The 9,322-nt window shown below is 35.8% G+C and overlaps 1 pseudogene; it reads left to right on the top strand.

The window, feature by feature from the left end:
- LOC143591960 (uncharacterized) lies at nucleotides 1-4,083 on the top strand (annotated as a pseudogene).
- The last annotated feature ends 5,239 nt before the right edge of the window (nucleotides 4,084-9,322 follow it).

Below are 9,322 nucleotides of genomic sequence, written 5' to 3'. Positions count from 1 at the left end.
ATGAATGCGGCTAGCTTTGTGTCGATAAAGCTCTCCGGTATGTCTAATTTTGTGCCGTGGAAGAAACAGATGCGGACCCTTTTATTCTACCATGATATGCTCAGTTTTATCGATGACTCAATACCGGAATATAGTCTCAGCAGTACCAAGTATCTGAAGTGGAAAAGGCTGGATGCCCTAGTGCAAGGGTGGATCTTTGGTTCGTTGAGTGAAGATGTGATGAAAACTGTTGTCGATGAACTCACAGCTCATGCCGTTTGGTTTAAGCTACTGATCAAATATAACCCTCAAGGTAGAAGCCGCGCCATCACCGACACCGACACTGACACCATCAACAAAGACAGAATAAAAGGTATGGCTCAATTCTATAGACCATGACATATTACACGTACCAATGGAATTGGTACCAGGTATTGAACATGAACACGAACGTTAATTTGGCTAACACCCAAACACGAATATTATTATTGAGAGACTTTACAAAACTCAATTACAATCTCAAAACCCCAAAGCACTGTATTTAAAATCTAACCTATCACCTTTAGACTACCTTTAGACTACAGCTAAGATTGCTAAATAATAGGGCATAATAATTATACTAACAATTAAATCAAAACACATTTAATTGTTTATAATTATTCACTTCTTAAACCTTGTTACTTAACCTTGCATGTCAAGTAGCGCTCTTAAACCAAAATTCCCAACACGTACTAATTAATCCGGCATGCATATATATTATTAATTTCCTGTTTCTTGCTATTTTTAATTTCCATGATTATTCGTATGGGGATATATACATATATATAGAATTCGATAGGTACATCCCGCTACGCAGAGCTATTCAACTGGGAGACTGGAAGCAAGCTCAAGAATTTTTCGACCGGGACAAAGATGCATTGACTGCTGAACTCAATTATAAAGGACACACAGCCCTTCATCTTGCAATCCGAAATCTTAAAAATATTCGGTTTCTTGAGAATCTCCTCAATCAGATCAACCCGGAGTCACTTCCAACTCTGGTTGACAATATAGGGGGTAACGCGTTGCAGTATGCTGTAATTCTTAACAACAACCTGGCGGTACAAAAGTTGGTCGAGAAAAACCCACGACTATTATTCCAAACCCGTGTTTCGCCTCTCTCAGTAGCTGCTACATATTCCGAACCTGATACTAGTCATTATTTACTTCGAAAGTGCAAACAACACATTAGCCTCACTGAGGAGGGAGACCTGAACCCCTTTGAGGGGCTTGAAGGTTATTCTATCATCCATAATTCAATCGCGGCCGGTTATATTGGTGAGCTTTTTTTATCAACCATATAAACAAGCTAGCTTAATTTACTAATCTCGTGAAAATAATGTTAAAAGTGGCGGAAGGTTAATCAGGCATCATGTAGTGGCGTTGATAGCTGAAAGACAATGGTACATGCACCAATCAACCGGTGTGCCGGTGGTTGAGTGTTATGCGCCTTATGTCTAAGGCTTGATGCAAAACTACTATCGAGCCGGGGGTCTCACCGGAAGCAGCCTCTCTATTCCTACGGGGTAGAGGTAAGGCTGTCTACATCTTACCCTCCTCAGACCCTACCATAGCTTTGCTATTGGTGGGATATACTGAGTATGATGATGATGATGATAAACAAGCTAGCCTCAAGTAAATTTATTTTGGTATTCGAAATTCTACTTGCAGATGTTGCATATGAGATGCTAAAGGACTACTCTAAACTGGCTGGAAAAAATCACTTTGAGTTTGGACTGGTCTTAGGATCTCTTGCAGAAAAGTCGGACGCATATCCGAGTGCCAAAAGATACAACTTCTACCAAAAATTTGTTTATTCTCGTATGTTTCCTTATGGATCCAATGCTGGTTGGCTTTTCTTGCTTGATCTTAGTAACATTTTATTTTTATTTTCATTTTGAAGATATTCTTGTTAAGAATTGCAGCTTAGGCGATACATGTAAGATGCCAGATATTGAGAACCAAGAGACATACAAAGTCAATCATGTCACATGGAAGAGCTACGTCTACCCTGGTTTGTGCCCATCCTATTCCAAATATTTATATTATATTGTAAACTTAGCAAAAAGGTCAGGTCAGGTCAGGTCAGGTCAGGTTGGATAACCGTTAAAACGGGTAGTAACGAGTTTGGGTTTGAGTCAAAATGGGTTTTAGAAAAAATTCAATCATAAACTGATGAAATAACTCATATGGTGTCCCTATATAGCCCATATGTTCTCGTCTCATGGTTTTTTTAACGTCATGTCATCACCATAAAGGTTCATAGCCATTGGTGGCAAAAGTTGGCGCACCAATCCACTAAATTACCCCAATTTAACTCGAATCTTAGCACCTATCCGCTAAATTACCGAGAACCCCAAAGATGAGTTAAAAGAATAATCACTTTATATGGTGTTTTAAGTTTTCTAACTTCATTACTAACTTACATGAGTCATACCTTACCAAAAAAGATCAACGGAAGATCAAAATTGCAAGCATGGTAAATTAAGAGCCATCATCATTTTAGTTTTAGGTTAAAGCTTGACTTATCAAAGATCCGTTCTAGATTGGGGTGAGATGGACACTGTGATTAATTAGAGTGAGATGGGCAATAATGAAAACGTAAGCCGTGTTCTGCTATAGATCAAGTTATCATCTATCCTTTGGCGATGACATGCCATCGGTGTAGGGCCAAAGAAAACGACATTGTTGTTTCTTTTTATTTATTCCAGGATATAAGAAAAGTAAAAAGAAAGAAAAAGAAAAAGAAAATAGTTAAACCTATGGTAACGACACGTCATCTGCGTATTATTCATGAAATACAGGAAAAGGAAAAAAGAAAATATCTAAATCTATATTGACGACGTGTCTTCGCCATAGGCCACATGGTTAACCTCATAGCATTGTTCCGCTTATTGTTTAATGCTATTTAAAAAAGTACAAAAGTAACTAGCATAAGGCAGCGACATGTTGTCGAGGCAACTCACAAAAACTCAAAAATCGGGAGAAGCATATGCGGATGACCTGTCGTCGCTGTAAGTCGAACTAGAACGCCGACCCATGTCTTCAAAAAGCCTACAATAAGTTAAAATGTGTTTGGCAATCACAAAAATCCTTTTTATTTTAGCCTTTTGAAATGGTTAAAAAACAGTTTTCTACACCTAATTACTTGCATGTTTCGGATTCCTTATTTTTACCTCCTTATGACTTATGGAAAAGTTATAAGTTACAATCTTGTAACATATGTAACTTTTTCACTCACATATTAAGCAATCCCAAACACCTTTTTAACTTTTCAATAACTTATAAGTTATAAGGAGGCAAAAATAAGGAATCCCAAACACCCCCTAAATCCTGGCTTTTCATGTTGGCTTTTTGAAAAAGCCAATAAGCAATTTTCAAACTCAATCCCAAAACATGCTCTAACTTACAGGAAGTGAGTAAACTCTTGCGGCCAAGTGAGAGGACAAAGAAGAACGCGGAAGGCGAAACACCAACTATGGTGTTTACAAAAGAACACGAGGATTTGAGACAAAAAGGTGAAGAGTGGGTGAAAAAAACAGCCGATTCATACACGTTACAGCTGCACTTATTATTACAATTGTTTTTGCTTCGGCCATTACTGTACCAGGTGGAAACAATGGGGATACTGGAATAGCAATCTATAAAACAAAGCCAAGCTTCATCATATTTATTGTCGCGGACGCAATCTCATTGTTCACATAATCACATCCACCACCTCCTTGCTCCTGTTTCTATCGATCCTCACAGCACGTTATTCATATGACGATTTCCTCTACAAGTTACCTAAGAGATTGATACTTGGTCTTGCCATGTTATTCTTATCGGTGACAACCATGTTGATAGCCTTTGGTTCAACATTATATATTATGTCCGGGCAAGAGAAGCTGTGGATATTGGTTCCAATTGCTGCATTAACATGTCTTCCAATCGCTTCATTCGTGACACTGCAATTACCGTTGCTTGCTGATCTCATCTCTTCAACATATGGTCATGGATACTTTCGTGAACGAAGTGAGCTTAGTTGCTTATAGTCCCATGCAGACTAATATATGAGGCCATATCATGACAAGTTCCAACGTATCTGTTTTAAGTTTATGTGTGAGTGTGCTGGAATAAAGGAAGAAGTTCATAAAAGAAATAGGATTTAGATTTGTTTAGATTCTTTCTATTTTCTTGATTATTAACAAAAGCCAATTGATTCACATCACTTAGTGAAACATCATAAGAGAGAATTACTTGTTTCATTTTTCTAAGTGTACTTTTGTTCATAAATTACAAGTGGATGTTGTTTTGGCTGGTGACAAGTTCAAATCTCACTTTCAGCATAAAAGATCTTGTTGCTATTAGTAGGGATGTCATTTGAGCTCTTAGGCATAGGCAAGTAAGAGGTTTTTACGAGTTATCGTTTTCCACCTGGAACGGGTTGGTGTCGTCCTCGAGCTTCAAACTAGTGATGGACGGTTAAAATTATGTCTGAGGTATGGACACACCTGGGCTATGAAGAGGCGTGCCATCAAGTTAAAAAAAATGGATGTGCACTTTTGGTAATTAATGTACGTAGCATATATGTTGTAAGACAACCACTTCAGTTAGGTGTAACCCCAAATTTGAAGGCGTATATTTGTCTTTTTCTAATTTAGGTATGGGATGCAAGGCAAAATTCTATACTTAGCATTCTGTCGATAACATGATCTATAGACCCAACAATGTAGCAATGGGCTCGACCCCTAACAAACTATAGGCCCGGTCCAAATTAATAATTAGAGCCCAACATTATAAAACCATCATACAAGCAATTAATTACCAAGGGCTTTAATAAAATTTAAATATAATTACTTAGATAGAAATTATGTCTAGTCAACTTTTATCAAATGTTTATATAAGTTTTAGGAATTTTATAAATCAAATTTACATCTCTAATAAATATACCAGCATCCTACCTCTCAAGTCTCTACAGTACATGGGTGTGCTCTATTTTGTTGCATGACACTCAAATTGAGAGATTTATACACATAGTATCACAAAATTCATCAATTCTCTTTTTTTCTGAGCGGTCATGCCGTTTTCTTCTGAGTTTTAACCCGATCCAAATAATTAATTCTCTCTTGCATCATCGATTATTTTGCTTATTATTAATTTCTTATATAGTAGCATTAGCCCTTAGCCCGCATGTCATGTGGGTTTTTTAGATTTCTTATATATATATATAATCATGAATATATAATTTTCTTGTATAATGTATTTAGATTTCTAGTTAAGCATAAACTTTGAGGTGTAGATTTCGTATTAAAATCAAATGTTACATATTAGTTAGTTTATGCGAGAAATGATCTTAGAGCGAGAGAAGTCATTCCAACAAATAAAGGATGGTTCAAGCGCTTCTTGTGCAGAGAGTGGAAGGATTACTACCCTATCTTCACACTCAACAAGGGTAGATCATATCTGCATGTGACAGGGGTTGATCTTGGCACCGGCAAGAGAAGGAAGGGTTTGAGGTACAAGATGCCCAAAGATCATGGAGGGCCATCTACCATGGTGAGTCGTTCACTCCCAACATTCTTTATGACTTTGTTGCATGGAAGTTCGACAACAGCACATGGGAGGTGGTCATTTACTGTGAGACCATGCACACGCTTCTTTTCTTTGGCGAGCATGAGCTTGCAGGTCTGGACAAAGAAGATTTGTTGAAGCTTTACAACTCTCCTTTGTCCACAGTTGAAGATGTTTGGAGGGACAACACCGACAAAGTAGTTGAAAAGTTCAACAAATTCGTTCACTATCTTGTTGACAATCAACTATTTGATTATGAGTCTCCCTTCGAATACGAGACCGATTGAAGACGGAAGTTGAAGATAATACGAAAAGACTAGATGGAGATTGTAGGGTCTCGTTTTGTTAATATAGCCTTTTGTATTATTTCGTGCTATTCACGATGTAATTTGCGTAGCTTTCGTTTGTTGTAATAACATTTGGGCTCAAGGCCTTATAATGTGAGCCCATTGGGCCAATTATAATGAAAGACATGTGCATGGAGATGCACTATAAATAGTGTATCCTTTCATGCACATACTAGCTTTTTGGAAAATTTTCTACCTCATCCATTCACCAACTCTCTCTACTTTCTCTCTTTCTTTCCCAAACCGAAAATAACTGAACCCAACAAGATTCGAGATCTCGGTTTAACACTAGTGATTTCCGCTAACTAGTTGTTGAGATTGATCCAAGAACTTAGCTGTTTGATCCCGTATCAAGGACCTACAAAAGTAACCAAGAAAACCATGATGAAAAATAGGCGAGTCATTTACTCAAATGCGGGCATTTTGTACAACGGAAACAAAGGAAATAAAAATGGTACCAGTCGTTTGAAGCGCGCGTGTATGTATATTTCATTGGTTTTTTGGTTGTTGCGCATGAACATTTAAGCTTCTGAGACCCCTCAAGGACCAAGCATTATTTTGGTGATTTAGGTAAAATCATAAGTGCTTTTTCTGATTTACTTATTTATCTATTTTTTGTCAAGTTTTATAAACTCTTTGATGATGTATCTAAAAACTACTAGATCGAATATACTTTTTTGTTGCCGTCACTAAGGTTTCAAATTTTGTTCCTAAACCAATGGATTTAATGGAATGGTAAATTTCTTTGCGTTTATAATGTAAATCTTTATGGTTATAAAGAAAATTACAACAGGTTTCGTTTTCTAGTTTAGTGGTTTTCAACAAGGAATACTAAAATTGGCAATGGAGACATATGTACTAGGGAGTGTTTTCATAGAAGGTGAACCCGATTGAAAAATTAAACTAGATCTTAATTCGCGCATTGATGAGGTAATATATATAATTTGTATACTTGTATGTGCTTTTAGTATAGAGGCTATTTTTATTCCTTGATATTTTTATACAAATGTGATGGCTATATAGTAGGTAACATTGATTTGATGATATCTAATGTTTATTTTTTTATTTTTTTGCTGTTGTACTATGTTATGCAGCTTCCGTGTGACATTGGGTTTATCGAGTGCTTTAGCTTTGGGACTTAAAGGTAAACGTTGTTCACACTTGCTATTCGGTTTAATGTTTTACATTTTATTTAGATCATAGATAGACGATAGGCTGCATACAACATATTGTTTTCGGCATCTGTTCTCTTAAGAGCACACATGTCGTCGCCACTTGACAAAGATCGTCAACCTAGGTTCTTGCAAAAAGAGATCGCTCGCCTCAACAGGAGCAATGTCTTAGCATTATGCAACTCAATCAATTAGATATAGTCCAAAGCATCATCCAACACACTTTGCATCTGCATGATATAAAAAGTACCTTTGTTGGAAGCATGGCAAGTATCTTGCCCAACAAATAAGCTGGTGCGCTTTTGACAACGACAACAAATAATGGTTCTACAAATTTGAAGATAAGCAGGTTCGTCTATAGTTTTATTTAATTACATTCCAAAAAGCGGTTATTTGCTGTGGACATCTGTATAATGTAAGCTCCCTGGTGGATAATTTTGGGTTCGGCTGCGCAATTTGAATGTTGGCATGGCGGATAAAAAGTGGCTTGTTAGATTATGAATTTGGTTATCCCATATGCAGCAAATGAAGGTTGTAGCATTAGAGAGCACTGCGTTTTCCTCAATACTAATAGAAGAGCTTCTGGATGCTATGCTTTTGTTGTGTACCATTTTGGCCTTGCACCAAATTTTGAGCAATTCTAATCTGATAGGCTATTTTGTGATGTACAAGTATATTTTTAATGTGGTTGTACGTGTCAAATTATGGTGCTTTATAAATTATAACATATAAGCCTTTTCATATAATTTATAATTGTGTCATACGCTCCCGCAACATGGAAGTTCTATCTACTAGTTTTATATAAGCATGCTTGCTTTTACACATATACAAAACATTAAAATTAATTGCACCAAAAGTAATAAATACAAATCTATGAAAAAAAACATAAATGATTTTAAGTTATTTTAGGGTTAACGAAAATTTTAATTATGAGATAAATTATTCCAAACTACCCTTTTGCTATTAAAAACATTTAAGTTACAATATTACTAATTACAAGTTTTTCATTTTAAATATAAATCATCAATTACACATAATCAATGACCAATGAAGATTTCCACTAACCTTTGCCAATGTCCACAACCAATAATCTTAAAATTCATCGGTGGTATTTGTGATCGGTCAATCCTTATTGTAGATTTTGTAGTACTTAGGTGTTTTGAATATCTCTCTAAATCGTGATACATACATCTAGATTAAAGTATTTTGATGGTCCTCTCATGATCTTAATCTGTTAATTTAGAAAGAAACAAGAACGAGCATGTATATTTCCATTGAGAAACTTGCACTTGAAATAGACCAAAGAATTTCATTTTATAGCTTGTGAACCATCAGAACATTTAGTTAAAGACAAAATGTTTCATGAAGGAGTACGTGTATCCGTTTGACGGTTTAACAAATTTGCAGTTATGTATAGTAATTGCTTGCTGTTAGCAGTTAACTTAATTAGTTACTTTTAATGAATTGCATGTCAACAATAACTCAGTTGATGATGGACTGCTTCCGCAAACATTAACTTATCTATCGTTGATTTGGTCGTCATCACTAACAAAAGTTCCTATTGATTGCTTAGCTGCTTTTAATAGTTACCATTGATCAAGTAGCTAACGAGGACTTACCAATTGGCAAGTTTTTGCAATTTATCCTACAAACATGCATACGATAAGCCATTTCTAGAAGCATTTTACTCTTTACTAGATGTGGGTGCCACTTGTTGAATGGGCAACGAGTCACGACCCCACCAAGGGTGTTTTCTCCTTGAATCCTCGTGTCCGTTGGTATCAAAAATCATAATATAGTATCAAATGATTTGGTGATGCTAAAATCACCAATATCTATGAGTTCTATCGTCTCTTTTAATTGTTCATGACGGATGTAAAATTACTTAAGACTGCTCTCATTCACAACCCAACTTAACCAAATTTTTTATTAAAAAACTAATTTTCCTTTCTTTCACCTATACAACTTAACCCAACCCAATTTTTCACTCTCATTCACAACCCAACCAAATTAAATTTTTAAATAAATATATATATATATATATATATATATATATTATGATTAGATTTATTGTATTAAAAAGTAATAGAAAAACTATATATGACGAAGAGTATTACATGCCTAGTTCAGAGTTAGAAAAAGATCAAGATCATATCATTGGTGTACTATGACCCATATGAAGACGAGCACGTTTTATATTCGGATTGGTTGAACAACGGTTCGAATTGAAAA

This window comes from Bidens hawaiensis, unplaced genomic scaffold, assembly GCF_021521415.1.
Source record: "Bidens hawaiensis isolate Kalapana, Puna unplaced genomic scaffold, B.hawaiensis_p1.1 tig00040207_1, whole genome shotgun sequence".
NCBI classification, from domain to species: domain Eukaryota; kingdom Viridiplantae; phylum Streptophyta; class Magnoliopsida; order Asterales; family Asteraceae; genus Bidens; species Bidens hawaiensis.
Note: the sequence above shows the minus strand (reverse complement) of the source record. Positions and strands in the feature narration are given on the sequence as shown.